This window comes from Halyomorpha halys, unplaced genomic scaffold (assembly GCF_000696795.3).
Source record: "Halyomorpha halys isolate HHAL.00 unplaced genomic scaffold, Hhal_1.1 Scaffold231.1, whole genome shotgun sequence".
In the NCBI taxonomy this organism is placed as follows: domain Eukaryota; kingdom Metazoa; phylum Arthropoda; class Insecta; order Hemiptera; family Pentatomidae; genus Halyomorpha; species Halyomorpha halys.
This window is the reverse complement of record NW_027114318.1, coordinates 521,839-540,761: the sequence shown is the minus strand read 5'-3', so window position 1 is coordinate 540,761 and position 18,923 is coordinate 521,839. Positions and strand designations below refer to the sequence as shown.

The 18,923-nt window shown below is 32.2% G+C and overlaps 1 long non-coding RNA gene across 1 annotated transcript in view; it reads right to left on the bottom strand.

The window, feature by feature from the left end:
- Positions 1-705: 705 nt before the first annotated feature.
- Positions 706-18,923, bottom strand: part of LOC136796789 (uncharacterized) — a 472,034-nt gene continuing 453,816 nt past the window's right edge. The window contains exon 3 of the long non-coding RNA XR_010844539.1: positions 706-798. This is a non-coding gene — a long non-coding RNA (uncharacterized lncRNA). The remainder of the gene's footprint in view (positions 799-18,923) is intronic.

Sequence of the window (18,923 nt, the reverse complement as noted above, 5' to 3'; positions counted from 1 at the left end):
AATAAATGTACACTTGGAGCTCTAATACCCATTGCCCTGAATTGTGCCAGCAAGTATCAATATTCATCAATAAATCAAGTACAACAAAAAAAAATGTATATATAGATAATCTTTTCACTTTCTCAAGACTGGTTATTATTGTTTAAATAAATTAAATTGAACCTCAATTAAATTTCAAAACACATTATATTTTTTTGAAAGTTCAACGTTTCGGTCAACTCCGCCATCCTGGAGGACAATTTTGAATACAAATTTACATTTACATCATTACTATAAAAAAAATTATATTATTGTAATAGGAAAGTAATTATAAGGTTAAATTGATTTGTAATTTAAAGTGTTAATATTAATGTGAAGAGTGACAAATTGGGGTAATTTTGACTCAAATTGATGAACTGGGCAAAAAGTTTTTAAATTATTGATGTGAATGAAAATTTGTATTCAAGATTGTCCTTGAGGATGGCCGACTTGGCCAAAACGTTGGATTTAAAAAAAACAACTGTTTTGAGACTTAAATTGAATAAATTAAATTTATTTAAACAAAAAAAAAGTATTTCGAATCAGGGAACCTTAAACTTAAAAAAAAAAATCATAATCGCAATACTTCTTAACAAAAACACTTCACAAAGATGTAGATAAAAGTAAAAAAAATCTATATACATTTATTAAGACAAATCCTGGCATACTAACAAACACATAAGCGATGCATGCGAAACGTTAAAGAAATACACTAGTATTTTGAAAATAAAAATTAACTTACAACTCTGCATTCAAAGTATAAAAAGTGCAATCCATTACCTGAAAAAAAAATGTAACATTAGTAATTACAATATAAGATACAAATTTATTCAAAGAATTTTCAAAAATACACAAACCCCTTATAAATGCAAAAGGGTTTTTCTTACAGACTTTTTCTTAAAAAGCTTTTTTCCCTTCCATTTGTGTAACCCCTTAAGAACATACAGGAGACTATCACTCACCCTGCATTTCAGCAAGAAAGCTTTGATAAATGGTGCACATTTTTTCACCGAGGTACATACAAGAAACCCGAGCTTTCGTCGAGATAAGTTCTAAAAGAATAGAAATATTATTTAAAAAATTATTAAATTTTATAAGAAACTTTTTATTGAATTTTTGGTATACTTTTAATCATGATGTATGAATTTATTGGCTTAATTAGTAAAATTAAAATTTTGAATGGTGTTATTTCATAATATTAATGGTTTTTAATAATAATAAATGAATTCTACTAAAAAAAGAAACAATCCTTACAAAGTTGTTTATAATTAAGATATTTTTTAAAAATTAAATACTTATTAATAGACCAATTGAGAAATGAATATTGCACCATGATTGTAATAAACTTCATAAAAAAATGAATTGTTGCAAAAGGAAGTTATAAATTAGAACGTTTGCTTAAACAATGTATAAATTGATTCTAAATGTATGTGGTTTAAAAATGGTTTTGTTATTTTATCATAAGAGTAACTTCCTGTCACATAAGATGATTTAATAAAAAAAAAAAAAAAGGAAAAGAAATCATTATTGCTGGATGTACTAAACCAGGAGATATTTCTTTTTATTGCATCTGCAAGTCCAAACTGAGTTCTGCTTTCCATTTCAAAAAGGCCAGGGGGATCAGCTTGCCCAGATTGGGGATTTTCCCTCCAGATATAAGGGGACCCGTCGTCCAGGGAGGATTTGGGGGAAATATTATGGGTTAAACGAAAAAATAAATAATTAGGGATTTTCCTGGACATTTGAGAGTAAGGGGATTTTATACGCATATGTCCCCTATTGAGGACTTGACTGAACATATTGTTCATAAATTTTAAAAATAAAGGGTAGGACACATAGGTATAGTATCACCGCTTCTTAAAAATTGCAGTATTAAAAATAAAATAATAAAAACACTAGTGTATGTAAAAAAAACTAATTTGTATTTATTTCTAACCAGAAATCTTTTATATTTACTAAAATTTGATAAAAACGTCTCTGATGTTTTAGTTGAGTGCGCCACACGAATTCTGCTAAACAAAATGCTAGGAAATTCCGATTTGTTCCTCTTCTTTCAGGCATTTCCTCATTTAGCTGATCTACATAATTCTTACATTTTTTGTTTATTCGCTAATGTCTTGGGATTAACAAAGTGATACAGTATAATGTGTGTAGCCCATTCTGTATAAATTCAGGTACCCATTACATAAACCTGATTCAACTATCGGATGTATACTTTCTTCTATTACTTTTGAAAATATGGATTTTCATCTATCCTTAACTAATTACAAAAATCATTCATTGGTTTCTTGGCAAATCCCTACGAAAACCCATTGTTGAGGAAGAACGCGTTCCACGTTATACTTCCTTTTCGTATATAAACTTTCGTATATTTCCACAAATTTACCATCTCCCCAAGCAAAAATTTGATTTGTTTCGATTTTCCATATGCATACTTCATTAAGGTAATTATTCCAATCAACCGTTGTAGATTAGGTATTTCTAAATGTTTTAAACACTATTTTGTACTTGTGAATCGCTTAAACCATGAATAAATAAAGTGCATAGCTGTTTCCAAATTTACTTCTACTTAGAATCAGCAAACCCTGCTTCACTCCTTATACTAATGCTTTTCGTACAACTTAGTTTGTAGTATCTCCAATATATTTTTTACCATAATAAAGACCTATTTCATAGTCGTTTCATTATACCTTCATTCTCAGTAAAAGTTCATTATCTTGAAGGAATGCTATTGCCGATTTCTCATCATTAACCACGCGAAAAATACTTTTTAGTGTGTATGTTATGAGGTTACTTTACTTATACATATACTGGTCTCTTCAGTTGATTTTATTTTAAACTATAAGTATTTTTCCTCTTTTTTTAAAATTTAAAATTTAAATTTTTTAAAATATTTATTTTGTAAAATAAAACAGCTATTAACTCTTGGTTATGAAAAATACTTGCATTGATTTTGTGATTTTTTCAACGTGTATTTATACGGACCTCGTCTGAGAGACAATACTAACTCTACAAGAATTCAGTCTACTGCGTGATGTTTGGAATACATCTATTATAGCGGTATCAACTATCTTTACCCACAGACGCACATTCTTGCCAGAGCGGAAAAAATTGATTTTGGAAAGCACTGATTTCGATTATCTAGTTTGTGATTTTGACACTATATAAGGTACAGGATTTAGAAACAGGATGATTTTTTTCCCTGTTTCAAGGGTATTCCCATTAATTTAGGCACACTGTCAGAATAATGGAAGTTTGACCAAATTACACACTTCTCTAAATGAGTGATATATAATTGTAAAAGAGGGAGAGAAAAATTATCAATTTTTTTTCCCTGCTCTACGATTGTCAACTAAGCTACACATCAGTCAAACTGAGGAAAACAAATTAGAGCACAACGTTATAAGTTACGAATTTTAAATAAGCATTGAAAACAGCTATGATTATAAAAAAAAAAAAAAGCTTCCTCCGAGATGTGGAAGGTCACTTTTCGAACTAGATGTGTTAAAGTAAAGATTAGAACAAAAATCATTTGCCTTTATCTGCCTATCCGATCATAACACCGCAAAGAAAGGAAAGGATTATAATACGCATAGGAAGTCATAAATAGCAATGCAATGATAGACCCAGACAAATTCAGGCTGTTCTCAAATGAAACAGCAGAGATGGCTATTGAGAAGTATTCATGGTACTACATGCCATCCGCGGTGCATAAGACTTTGTTGCATGGTTGTGAAATAGTGTCCAAGTCATGCAGATATTGATTTTTTTCCGCTTTTTGGCCATTCTTCCCCAGTGTGCAACGCAGACGTGTCAAACACTCACCGGTTGTTAAGACTTTTATTTTTTAGTATTTTTCTTTTGTTCGATTCTTTGTTTGTTTATTATTTATTTTATTTGTTATTTATTTAGCAAAAGAAACTTATATTTTTATTTCTGTTTGTTTTATTTATTTATATTGTGTTATTTCATAACTTATAGAATAAATTTTGCGTCTTCGGCTGGAAGGTTCTTTTTTTATTTACATTTCCATGTTTTTTATTTTGTATTGTATACCACTACCTTTTACCCGATTTAAATTTAAAAACCCTCGCCACTGAACCAGCTTAGCTTATTATTCTGAGGAAAGTTTTTTTTTTTAATAGCGAAAAGCTCCCCGCCCCAACAATTTTCCTTTTATTTTCAACATAGCTATTTCAATCTAACAAGTCTATTTTAAAATAAAATTTGGCAGTACAGTCTCGGTAATTATGTTATAACCTTTTTAAGATAAATTTAAACCCGTTTATTCCGAATGACCCAGTTTAAAAAAAAATATTAAATGGCATAAAAAAGTATAGGATTCATAAATAATTTAATCAGTATTGAGTTTAGAGACTTGTTAATTGGAAATTCTTAGCACGTTCAATTTACTGAGGGGGTAATTAGAATTTCTTCCAGTAGCAAATTGAGAAGTAATTGAACTGTAACATTCTTATAGAACTAAAGTAAGGCAAAAAGAATTTCCATTTCCATCTAATGAGACGTACTTAGTAGAGTGAGTCTATTTGCATTAGTAAAGAAGCATTAGTAAAACATTGCTAGTCTAAGACTAACTAGGAATGCTCCAGCTTGGGGTTAACAGACCATCTGCATACTAATCCACCCCTAACTGACACCACAATAAAATATATATACAATAACACAATACAGTAGACAAATTAATTAATGTATTTATGATCCTCTGACTATTTTTTTTCATTCCTCTCATTCAGTCGCTAATTAGTAATTTCTCTCATAAACGGTTTGGTAGTGTTTGCATAAACATGAATATGGATAAGACAAGTTGTCCCTAAACAGGAACGATTTGGAAAAAAATATTCCCTGGATCTAAAAAACATATTTTACAATATATTAACATGGTTCAACGTAGTTCACATAAAATATTTAAAATTAAAAACTGAAAACATTAAGTATTGAAATTTGCCAGAAAGATGTAGATTGTGTTCAAAAAAGCGTATAAAATATAATTGGATTTATGGTAGCTAGAAAACCTATGATTTGGTGGAATTTTGAACTTCAACCGTTATTTGAAGGGGTCATATGGATGGCAGAGCCCTAAGCCCATCGTTTAAAGTTGGCACTGCTCATAACATTTAGAGCCCATAGAGTTTACGACAGTAGTATTAAAAAATAAAATATCTATTTGACTAAAATAATATATCTGACTAAAATAAAATATCTATTTGACTATATAAACGTACTAAAATACAATAACCAAAATTACAAACAGAAATTTAAAATCAAGCGGCTAAATTTAAATTAAAAAAAAAATTATTTCTTTATTTTTACAACTGTAAAACAATTTTGATTTTATTAGGATTTGCCAGGAATACACATTGGAGCCGATATATATACACACACATACACAATAAGTAAATTTGACGTTAGTAACACAATATCATGATACTGACATAAAGATTCTACCAATTGATAGAACTCCAATAATTTTTCCAGAGGCAGGAGATCTTCTTTAGAGACGCCTAGGAGGATTTTCAGGTAATGAAGGAGAAGCCAGCCGGGTTAGGAGCAAGTGGGTTTGGGTGGTTAGGAAGTTCAACATGGAAGGATTGATATCTGGTTCCGGCCAAATCGGCAACACATTGAACATGAGGCATCACTTGATTTGTGACAAAGTAAGGAGCATTAAGTATTTTGAGGTGTAGATAGTTGACCGTAGATTAATGCTTGAAGAAGTTTGTCGGGGGGTGCGGTCAGCAAAGAACAACATAAATAAACAAAACCATATTTATTTATTTTATGCCGACGTTTCGACCTGAGTTTCAGGTCTTCATCAGGGGTTGTGTCTTAGAGGAGGGAAATATTCGTACAGACGCATTAAGTATTTTGGATTGTAAGGACTGGATAAGAGAGGAATTCGATAGTTTAGTAGAGCCCCATAGCTCAACTACGTAAATCCAGATAGGCCTTATTACAGCCATATAAATGAGTATTTTGCAATAAGTTTGAATTCCTGTCTTTTTAGTCTTGTATGAGAATTTTACGTTATTAGTTAGTCCTTTATAAATATTAATTTTGCTTTTAGAACAATATTCCTTTTTTAAGTTAAATCAATTTCTGAAGAATTTACTTATTTTATCGTAACTAGGTCAAAATCTGTTACCCTTTCAATTTAGAAACGGTATATTCTCATTTCGGATGAGGTTCGAATCAATTACAAGTTTCAGAAAGTGTTGAATCCCCTTGCTTACAGGAGGAATTTGCAGGGAATGAATAGGCAAACATTATTCTTCATAAGTCCCGTCAAGGGAGAAAAGCACCCGGAGATGTTAAAAGAAAAGGCGGAAGAGGGGAGAGAAAGGTAATTTTATTTATCTGTCCGGTCGGCGGCAAAACTATTATGCAAGTCTCCGATTTTATTTTAAATAAACCTCCCTATCTTATATTTTACCTTTAATCGAGAAGAGTATGGATAGAAATATAATCATGACATTTGAAGAATAAATTTGTGCTCACCATATACAAAAATGATTAAATTCATATAGTATTTATAATTTTCAGAAATAATTCTCTACAATTTTACTTTAGTTACATTGCTTAAAAATAAATTATTTGTAATTAAAATATCTTCTTATAAATAAGACAGAAGGAAATACTGATTTGCTCTATTGTTGAAATTGATCTCTTCTATTTTCCCTCTTAGCTAATCCTCATAATCATTCAATCTTTTGCGTATTCATAGAGATAAAAGACTGATTCCTACAACTAGATTCGGTTATGGACAAAAGTCTTAGGACATTATATCGCAAATTTTCTAAAATATGAGCCCTAATATAGTTATTTACGTTAAATAGTTTTTGAGATATAGCTTTTTAAAAAGCAACATTTCATAAAAATGTTCATAAAATCTTTCAGTAGTTAGTGAATTTATTTTGAAAAATCTATATCCCAAAAAAACATTTAATGTATAGATGTCTATTAGCACTCAAATTAAAGCTATTTTAATGAGCTATAAAGTATTTTATGATGTTTATTTTCGTAGGAGTAATAGTTTACATAAAATTTGCTAAAATAAATTGATTTATAGTTGTTCGGACAAATTTTCATTTGTCAAATTTATATTCATATGAAACTACTGCCCCTACGAAGATAAGTGTAATGAACTAATTTATAGCAAGTTAAATTTCCTTTATTTTGAGTGTTGGCAGACATATGTGCGTCTTATGGGTCTAGAAATATATTTTTCAAATATCCAACATTTTATACTAACAACTAGAAATTAACATTTTGTGAGTTTATTTTGTCAAATATTATAAAAACTACTACTTTTACAAAGATAAACACAATTAAGTTTTTGTAGTAAATTTAACTAGCTTTAATTTGAGCTCTGGCAAACATCTGTACGACCAATGGTTTCTGAAATGAAGTTTTTCATAAATCAAGCTTATTGTCCGAACAACTATAAAGCAATTTATTTTAGCAAATATCATGAAAACTACTATTCCTACGAAGATAAAGGTCATAAATTTATTTATAGTCCATTAAACTAGCTTTAATATGAGTGCTAATAGACATCTGTACGTCTCATAGTTCCTGAGATATAGATTTCTCAAAATAAATTAGCTAACTACTAATCTTTCAGAAGATTTTTTTACAAATTTTGCTTTTTAAAAAGCTATATCCCGAGAACTATTGGACGTAAATAGCTCTTTTAGGGCTAATATTTCAGCAAATAATGTTCTCTTAGAATTTCTAGTGGTAGTTTTTAAGATATAGAGTTCCGAATGAAAAATTAATGTTTTTTTTAAGGTTTTGAAACAGCCGTCATTTTTTATTCCCCCTACCTATACTTGGCAGACTCATCAGTTTTGACTAGTAACTATACACAGTTTTCATAAAATTAATCAAAAATTGGGGTGAGATAACTGCCTTTTTTTCTTCCCGGCTCTTGTATTACCTTCAATACACACAATTTTTCAATTTTTTCCGTAGGCCGTGTTACAGTCCGTAAGTTCGGTTAGGAAATTAAACTTTTCATAGCTTATTACAGAGATTAGGGTGACTTGAGACCCACAAATAAGTGGTTTGTGGGAATCTGGTACAAGAGTTGGGCAAAAGTTAGCTATAACTAACAACTAAAAACTTAAGCTAAATTAGCTGTAGTTGTTCTATAAACTAAAACTAACTGGTTAGCTGTAATCTGTTCGGTCATACCTAATTCTTAGACCTAAATTAGCTATTATGTAAAATAAGCAACTATTAGTTATGAAGCGTAAGCTAATCTACTAATCAGTTCGTTTTATCTCTAGAAGTCCAAATACAGACAGACTTGATTTTAACTTTTCTTATTTCAGACATATGACCAGGTTTATGATTTCTCTGGTCAATCGGTTTAGTTTAGCTAAAACATAGTGTTTAAGTGTTTTCAGAGGTGCTGAGAATGAAAAAAAAATCGATTTTATGATCGCGCGCTTGCCTATCGATTTATTTTAACTTTTACGATTTTAAAAATATTAGGATCCCCTTACATGTTTTCAGAGGCACTGAGAATGAAACCAGAATCGATTTTATGATCACGCCCTTGCGTATATATTTATTTTGACGAATTTCTTACTTAATAATATGATTACAGGGATGCTGAAAATGAAATTGAAATTGATTTTATTTTATTTTAATTTTGCAAAATCTCGATATCTTCCAATAACTTATACGCCCCTTCTCCTTCCTACATCAGTGTATCTTCTATTCTCCCCTCCTTTACTATCGGTATGCATCTATCAAGTTCGAGTATATATCTTTTCATTTATACTTCCATATGCTACATTGTTAATTCGTAGGATAGTCCTGGGAGATCTCTCGATCTTAAAGAAATCAATAGTTTTTTTTCCGCTATCTTATGTACCACTTTCGTTAATTGTTGACTCATCAACATCCGTTCCCAAATAATGTGGTATGTTTGCAATACTTTTCTTCATTCGAAGGAAAAGTTTAGTGCAATATTGAGCATCTTTAAAGTTCTTTGTCTTCGTGTTGTCTTAAGTGTCAAAATGCTGACTTTGGCTCGTGCAATAGTATATACCTGCGTCCAAGTTGGTCCCCGATAGTCATAGGCCACTAGATTAAAGATTAACCATTGGAACATACGATGTAGTCGATGATGAATGTACGGTAGCTTGAATACTTGCTTGTCGTAAACTGTAAATTTATTCTGGAATATAGAAGTATTTCAGCAATCGTAATAATCACTAGAAATTATATTTTAAATTGACTACAGAGTATATATCGTTACTAAACATAATATGAGGTGTTAAAATCAAATTATTCTTCATTAAGAAATCGATTAACTTTATTAAGTAAATAACGACGTCATTATCACTGACAATTTTTTTTCATTGTATTTCATGTCATATTCATGTCATCAAAGTATTTTCAACTTTGTGTACATATTATTTAGTTAAATATTTTTTTTTTTACCAAACGTAATAAGAAAAATTGGTATTAAAATGATAAATTATTTGTTTAATACGTTCGTTCATACTTTGTATGTTAAACATCTTCAAAGCTAATCTCGTTAGAGTGAAAACGCGATATTTGAATAGCTGTTAAACGGATATATCTCTTCGGATCTAAGCTGCTTTTGTACTTGATGTAATAAACGTTAGTAGGATTTCGTTAATCTACGCTACAATGGCAAACAGAAACTGATTTATAATAATCCAACATTAAAATGGATACCGGATGTTTGAAGTGGTTAGAGCAGATTAGCCTTTCCAATGAACAATGGAAATGAGCTTAAAATTAAGCTGTACCTAGAATTGATTTTTGACTAATTTCTGTCACTGGATTCCATAATAATAAGTTTGAAAAATACGATTAAAAAAAATAGTTCACCTCATACTGAAGGAACGTAAATTTTTCAAATGGCCGCTTTCTATTTTTAGGTTTATAGCCATTTAGGGCGTGGCTAGCAGAAATATAAAGCACTGTGACACTGCTCCAAGGACCCGGGTTCGAATCCGGCTGTGACAGATAATTATCAATGCTGTTACCATAGCCATGGGTTCTGGAGCTCTCCTTGGGTTCACTCAGCCTTATAAAGTGGGTAATTTCATTTTCGAAATGTAAACAGTGTGTTTATAAGCAGAACATTTTTACGTTCACGGATAATGAGGTGAGAGTCAATTTGTTATAAATTGGTTATTGCTTGGCAAAACTGACTCCCCTTAAGGAGTCTTATCGAACTATTTCATGGTCAAGGCCCAGTGTACCAACTACTGTTGGTACTGTACTCCAGCGGGTCTCGAGTTCGAATCCAAAGACTTATATATATTTATGAGTGTTTTTGAGACTCTTTAATTTATTTTTTCTTAGAAATGTTTTTCAAGACTAAAAGATATAAAAATCTATACTACCACGAAGGAACATTACAAAACTCTAATAAATTATTTGAATTTAAAAAAATACAACTTCATTGCTATCAACTTCGCGATGAAAAAGCATATATAGTCTTAAGAGGGCATTAACATTTAACTAAATTCTACAAAAGGACTACATTTAACAAGCAATGTAAAAAGTGGCCTAGAGGAAATAGGACATAATGTCCGAAATATATCATTGCGTATTGCAACACACTGAAAAATTTCTACTACCACTGTCCTTCGTGGAAACAATAGCGGAATTTTCATGTTACAAGACTTGTATTTTCATCAGTACGTTTTGAGCAGCCCAGGCAGAAATCTATAATAGTGCAGTGCACTGACTGTCAAAACGTGGGACACACAAAGAGCTTCTGCCATCACCAAGCCAGGTGCGTTAAATGTGCCGGCCTGTATGCATCAAATGCCTGCCAGAAATCAAGAGATGAGCCAGCCAAATGTGCACTCCGTACGAAATACCATCTACAGAGAGTGGAAGGCCTATAAAAACGTATAAAGTCAAAGGACCTATAATATGGCATTAAAACCTACAGAGAAAACTGATGAGAAAAATCGCACACAGATACCTACTGAAGTTGAGAATTTCGCAACTTTTCCAGAATTGCAGACAAATGTAACTCAACTCAACCAGCAACAACCTTCTGTCTCAACCGTGTCTGACCATCATCGTCAGGAATACAGAAGACTGCAACCATACTCTAAAGTCACAAGGAACCAGCCGTCTTGACGTCAGGCGCCTCAGGCCTCCCATTCCTATCCCTAGACCTCTCTTTTTTAGTCTCAAACGCCTCGTTCACCTATTCCTTCCCATCATCTACCTTTAAAGGTTAAATTACCTTCGGAGTATCCACATCCAGCTCAAAACTGTTCAAGTAAACAACCCACCCCCAATTACCGGTTAAAATAGATCCTGTACCCCATACCTCACGACGGGTTCAACCAACACCCAGCGCTCAGAGTCATACAAATTACCCAGCCCCTGATCCACATTTCAACTACAATCCACCCGATATAATCTCTATCCTATCATCCTTCCTGTTGAATCTCCAAGATAAAATTAAACCACTTATCACATTTCTCACTAAAATTCTTACCGAAATTCCCCTTAATCTCCCACAATGAGTGCAAAGCTCCTAGCTATAGTTTTGTGGAACGCTAATGGACTACATAACCACCGTGACGAACTCGATATATTTCTCCACAATAAACAGATAGACATTGCACTGTTGACAGAAACTCACTTTATTCAACGGTCACATTTATAGATACATGACTACATTACTTACAGATCAGACCACCCAGACAACACTACACACGCCGGATCTTGCATCTTTATCCATAAATCCTTATCCCATTCCCTACTTCCTTCCACTCCAACTGACGCTATCCAATCAACCTCGGTAATCATTTCAACTCGTCCTTTACGTTTAACATTATCAGCTGTATACTGCCCCCCAGGTAATTCCCTTTCCTACAATCACCTTGATCCTTTATTCCAATCCTTCGGCTTTGCGCTTCATTGCTGCAGGAGAGTATAATTCCAAACATCAATGATGTCAAGGGTGTCGTATATCCAATACCCGTGGTAATATCCTTTCCCGTGTCACTACCTCTAATAGTTATTCTATCCTCTCGCCCAAGAGTCCTACTTATTGGCCTACATCCTTCAAGAAACGTCCTGATATCCTAGATATACATATTACCTCCCAAATTTCCTGTTTCCGGATCATTATCGAATCTATAGATGACCTTTCCTCAGACCACGGTCTAGTTATCCTTTTCTTACATTCGAGCTTCGTTCCTCTCCCTCCTCATCGATTAAAGGACGAGTAGACTGGGACAAATGTCGTAATGATTTGGAAAACAAACTGGACTTAAAAACTCCACTTAAAACTAAACATGAAATTGAGAAGCAATAAAAAACTTTACAGAATCTATAAGATTTCGCAAATACGATATAAGTAAAATTAATATTACTACACACACAAACCTGCCACAGCAAATTCGCATCTTATTAAAAAAAAAAAAAAAAGCAGAGGAAGAACGAAGTGGCACAGGACTAGATACCCAACAGATAAAACATATTATACTGAATTGACAAACTTATAACAGAACTTTAAAAAATCAAAACAATAAAATTCAACTAACTTGACTGAAAACTTCACGACTACTGACAAATCTTTGTGGACGACTACAGAGAAGCTTCTCAATTTCAAGAAACTTTATCACCCACTTCTTACTGAATCTCAAACATGGACAAAATCGGACGAAGAAAAATCTCAAATATTCGGTCAGCACCTTTCTAAAACCTTTGAGCCACACCCAGACATCCTTAATTCAACCCACCTTGAACACATTGAAGAAGAATTGAATACCCACTCCAAATGACCCTGCCACCTAAAGCATTTCATCCTTAAGAGATATCCAATCTCATCCAGAAGAGACCTTCCAACAGAGGTCCTGGTTATGACGTAATTACATCCCATATTCTATAACATCTTCCTCAAAAATCTGTTCTATTCTTCACCTACATCTATCAATTATTCCTGTTGAACAGATCCGTTACTTAGGACTACATCTGGACAAATGACTGACATAGAATCCTCATACAAGACTGAAAAGACTGCTCGTCGTTTCCGATTATTACAACATCTACTAGACAAACAAATTATTTTTTTTTTTTAAATGTACCATAACGTATTTTATAAAGTATAGCAGTTATAAAGATATTTTCCAAAAATAAATCACAAGATTTTGTTTTTTCATAATTTAAAAAACAAAAACGATATTTTTTAATAGTTTTTGGCGATTGGCGGATAAACAATTTTTTTAGTTATTTTTAATTAATTAAAAAGTACCCAATAATATGAAAGTTCAATGTAAACTTTTATAGAAGTAATTACAATTAATCAGTAAGTGCATACTTTCAACTCATTCCCCAATTCTGCTCTCCATAGGAAGTGCACTGCAGAACAATTGAAAGAGGTTACCAAGTTGACTTAGATGCCCAACGTAACATTATTGACCATAATTAAGACCAAATTTTAATTCAAAATTTCTAAACCTCAAAAAACAACACTATCTCTAATCCTTTGAACTATACTTATTTAATATTTTAAGTACCTTAGTGAGAGGCCTCTGGTTTGGATCTCGCGGAACAATACCAGATAGAACAAGGAGCTTCTTAGAAGGCCTAGGTGTTAGCATTAAGGATATTGCGATCTTGGCGGAAAATATTATTTTGGACTCCATGGGGATCATACACCGTCGCCTGCATGGGAATTAGCTCGGAGATTATTCTTTGTTTTATTTATTTATTTTAATGTTTTGGCCTCTCTATTTGAGTGTTTTAACATATTTATTCATTAAATTATTTTATTTTATTAGTACTATTTTTTTAAACTTATTTATCCATTCAAGTGTATCTATTTGTTTGTTTTTGGTAAACTGATCTGCTGCTGTGACTATGAATGATGGTCTGATCTCACATTGCCGTCTAATATTGAATTTGTTTAGCGGGTCACTGAAGAGGATCTAGGAGGGTGAATTCCGGAGAGCGAATTTGTTGATCGGGTGAATTAAAAAATTGTGAAATGGTGAAATTGGAGGAGCAGAAATGAGAAAGAAAAATAGGAATGAATTGAAACATTTTTATTTGTTGTACAGACCGAAATTGATTATAAAAGGAAACTGTAGGAGAAAAAAAATTGTTTATTATGTCTTATTATTGTATCTCTTTTTTTCTGAATATACCATGTATGTGTAATTTATATATGTCCGATTACGGATTGATAAGTATGCTGTGTGAGATACCAACCTGATGTATTTAGGCAGTATAGATAAATAAAGTATTTCTCTCTCTACTAGGATTTATTGGCAATACATCTAAAAATATACGGCAGCTATTTTGAAAAATCTGCCATATCTGACATAAGAATCTCAAGGGCGTAGTTAACTTCTTATCATCCACTTTTTCAAACATTTTTACATAAGAATAAACTTAACAAATCAGTTTATAATTAATTATAGGTAAACTTGCAATTTAAATACTTTTATGAGATTTCATAATATATTATTTAAATATTAGCATTCAATAAGTAATTGGGTTACCTAGACGATAATTAACTAAAGTAATTTAAGATACCTCCGCCTCAACTGAGAGTGGATGGATATCGATACAGAAAGGTATCCTATGGCGGGGTACCTTTGTGCATAATTAAGGGATGATCTCCCCTTTGTGCCAGTAATCTGGACCAGCATGTTCTAAATGCAACAGGGCTCATACTACTACAGGCTCCGTGCTGGCACTATCAACTTCATCAGGAATTTAGCAGGCTTTGGGGGTACAGTTAGGAGGAGTACAGTTTGGAAACTAAACTTACTAACAAATAAATCACCTTCAGACAATCGCTTTTCTTTGAAATAATTACGAGAAATGTCGGTGGATTAGATTTGAATACAAAACCTTGAGATTGTTATGTCATTGTGATTACTTTTATTTAAATTATAAATTTATAGAAATATATAATTGAAAGGTTCAAGAATGTTCAAACTAATGAATTAAACAAGCTTCTATCTGGCCTGATACCACGATTATTAAAACAATAATCTATAGTTACCTTGTTCAGGTTATAACAACAACCTATGTTTCTAGTCTATGGCTGAGACTGAAAGTACCCAATACTTTCGGTTTGCGTACACCAGTCGGTATCAGTAGCAAAATATCTGAATGGAACATTCCAATCCATCTCTACTACAGAATAGTTGAAAGGCTGATATAAAAGAACATAAATTTTCCGATATTGCCCCAAACAGCTCCATAAAATGGAAGTCTACAACCTCGCCCAGGTACCAGACTCATTTATTTATTGTCATTTACAACTGTATAACATATATAAAACAAGTAAATTTGCTGTAGGTGACATAGTGACATGACACAAACATGTGGAGAATCTACCCATTGATAGAACTCCAATAACATTTCTAGAGGAGAAGATCCCGAGGCCATGTTCTTTTCAGACGCCTAGGAGGAGTAATGAAGGAGAAGCAAGGTTAGAAACAAGTGGATTTGGGTGGTTTGGAAGTTTTCCATGGAAGGAATGGTATCTGGTTTTGGAAAAATCGGCAACATATGGGACATTGAGGTCATAATGGACAACTTGATTTGTGACAAAGTAAGGAGCGTTAAGGATTTTACGAAGGATTTTGAACTGTAAGGATTGGATTCGGGAGGAATTTGATGGTTTAGTGGAGCCCCAAAGCTCAACTCCGTATGTCCAGATAGGCCTTATAATAGTCATGTAGATCAGTCTTTTGTAATGGATAGGCAATTTAGACAGTTAGTCTAGTAAATGTTGTAATAGTCTAAATCGACGAGCAGTGTCCTGTCTTTTCAGTCTTGTATGAGGATTCCATGTCAGTCGTTTGTCGAGATGTAGTCCTAAGTAACGGATCTGTTCGACAGGAAGACTCTTTTTTTTTTTAATTTAAAGGTCACTTGGTGATTGGTTGAACGAAAGTCTCTTCTGTCGTTTTAAGTACATAATAGGTTCAACTCACTAACAGATTCCTCCCACGAATTTTGATGATCATTCCAGGTTATGATAGAATATTACCTTGAAAAAGGCAGACTTGTTGAGTATATCATACCGCATATCAAACCATTCCTGAACCAAGTACAACAATCAGACTATAACTTTTCGGTGAGTGAATCTAGCATCATTGTGGTATGATATTATTCTCACATATGTTTGAAACTTTAAAAAACGATACATTTATTTTGTCCATTTATGATTATCAGAGAAGATAATGTTCTAATTATTCGAATGTGACCCTTAGTGTCAGTGGGTAGATGTTGTTATACCAAGTCCAATCAAGCCTCATCAATCACTCCTTGATTCAAAATGACCGAGGGCTCTCATTAAATTTCAGATATACAACAAGGACAGTGAGGAGGAAGATTGGGGGAAGGGGGATGGTTATACATTAAGCAGCCAGTGATATGAGTGAATACTAGCATGAATAAGGGATTGCCCCATGTTCCTCATCAGTTCTGACCAAACAGTGGCGAATGAGTTGGCAGAAGTATTCTCTGTTGATACAGCATTTCCTTTTTCAACCGGTTATGTAAATGCCACTCTCTCTTTCTCGGTATATGAAATTTTCTTTATGAAAATCTGTCCGACCGTGCGGCTGTATATGAGAAAATCCGATTTTCCAACAGATTTACATTTGACAAGATTACTAAATCATGTGCTATCAGAAAGAAAGTGAATAACTTAGAATCGCATTCACACATGAATGTAAAAATTGAATAAAACGATGCTGCTAGTATTTACTTACTACAATATATACCTACAAAGTAGAAAATTACGACGAATTATGTGTTAAAGCAACCATATTGAAAAAAAAAATTCCAGTGCAGTGCGCGCATTATACAACTTCCTCTTACCGCACACACAGGAAGGCGAAAATTTCAAACATTAATTTTTGATTGAAAGATCGTAGAATGACCGTTTGTAATAAATAAAAGGAACATGGTCCGGGTGCAGTAAAAATAACTCATATAATAAATTAGTTTTTAAGATTCAACCCATTTTGTAGGGCTTCATCAGGGATAAAGATACAAACAACAAAAATAGTGTAACAATGTAAGATAATAATTTATAAAAATAAACATATTTATAATTTACTTTTTTTAAAAAATCTTATATAAATTTTAAATTATTTATAAAACGTTGAATCTTTTTTAGCCCTGCAACGTTGGCTCATAATAAACAATTTATTTACGAGTCATTTTGACTGCATCCTCCTTTTATTTTTCTTTTGCTATAAAAATTATTATTTTAGGCTTGCTCGAGATGCGAATAAGAAATGTCATCTTTCCTCTTGCTAAGAATGCAACAGTTTAACAGAATTTAACAAAGCTGTGAACGTGTAACTGCGATCGGGAGAGATCCATCGCACGCGGCTATCTCCGATTTTTCAGTCTAAATTTTATAAAAAAATCTCCCATAGTTCATATTTATACATTTTGTATTGCTGTAACAATGAAGATTGTTTAATTTTTTGAAATAAAAAAATATTGAAGATAATTTAGTAAAGCTTTTTTTCAAAATTCGACATTTAAACCATGTAAAACAATTTCAATGAGTATAAGCAAAATCGTTCACGCCATTTTGAGAAAATTGATTGTATAAAGTGTCTCATCCGGTCAGTCGATTTTATCGTATAAGTTAATGTAACCTCCCATTTATGAAATTTCAGATTTATATGACTTTCTGTTTCACGTAAACATTAACTATTTAGGGAGACTTGTTTATCTGGACTTAGAGAACTTTAAAACGTATATTTACGTTAAAATATCGAAATCAAAATTTTGCAGTATTCCAGTACTTCCCCTAACTATATATTTCATAGTTAAGTGAAGGAAAAACGTGAACTAACGTGGAATAAATTGAATTTCTAGTTCAACCTCAGAAGTTGAAAGTTGCTTTTTGGCTAATGTCAAAAAATTCAATATTATTCAAATTGAATATTTTTTTTTTAAGTAATGTCCTATAGCAAATGTTCTATGCGTCGTTTTTATTAATTAATTGATTCTGAAATTAAATATAATTCCATATGTCCATATAATTAGGAGTGGAAAAAATAGTACAGTATAATGATATACAAAAAAATATCTAACTAAATATAGCCACTCTTGGTGTTTGTTTAACAATTTTAAATTAAGCATAAAATTAATTTTCCTAATAGTCTTTCTCAATAAATAACAAAGATCAAATAAACGCGTTACTAATAAAACTAGAAGTTAAAACATATTTTTTTGGAGGGTGGGGGTTTATAAAACAATAAACGATTAATATAGATTACTTATTTCGCGTTTCTTTCCTTACTGATAATGCTTCAAATATGAGAGACTGTACATTGCTTAAAAGCCGATTAATTTGGAATTCATGAATACCACTACATAGGGAGGTCTTGGGATCTGTATTTAATATAATATTTAATTCACATAAGGAATAATTGTCTATCAATGACCAACAGTTAAACAGGGGATACAACAATAAATTGTTTCTAAAAACATTCTTGGAAGTGGAAAAATCTTGAATTTACCAACAATCTTGACCTGATATCTCAACTTTATTAAGGGTAGGCAGAGTCAGTATACAACACAACCTGAGTTTTTAAGACTATCGAGTTTTGAAGTTAGGATAATATAAATAATACAATTTTACTTTTATCTGTAAAAATTGAAGGTCTAGTTGAAGATCAGTTAAACTGATGAATTGAAGAGTTCCTCATCTTTTCAATCATGTTTCTACCGCTTTCTCTACCAGGGTTTGGTGTTAAATTACTGAGACATAACAAATGATGAAAAGTAAAAGCCATTTTACTAAAACGCAAAGGAATACTATTGCCCTGAGCTCAGTTTCTTCAGTTTTCGTTTTTTTTTTTTTTTTTTTTTTT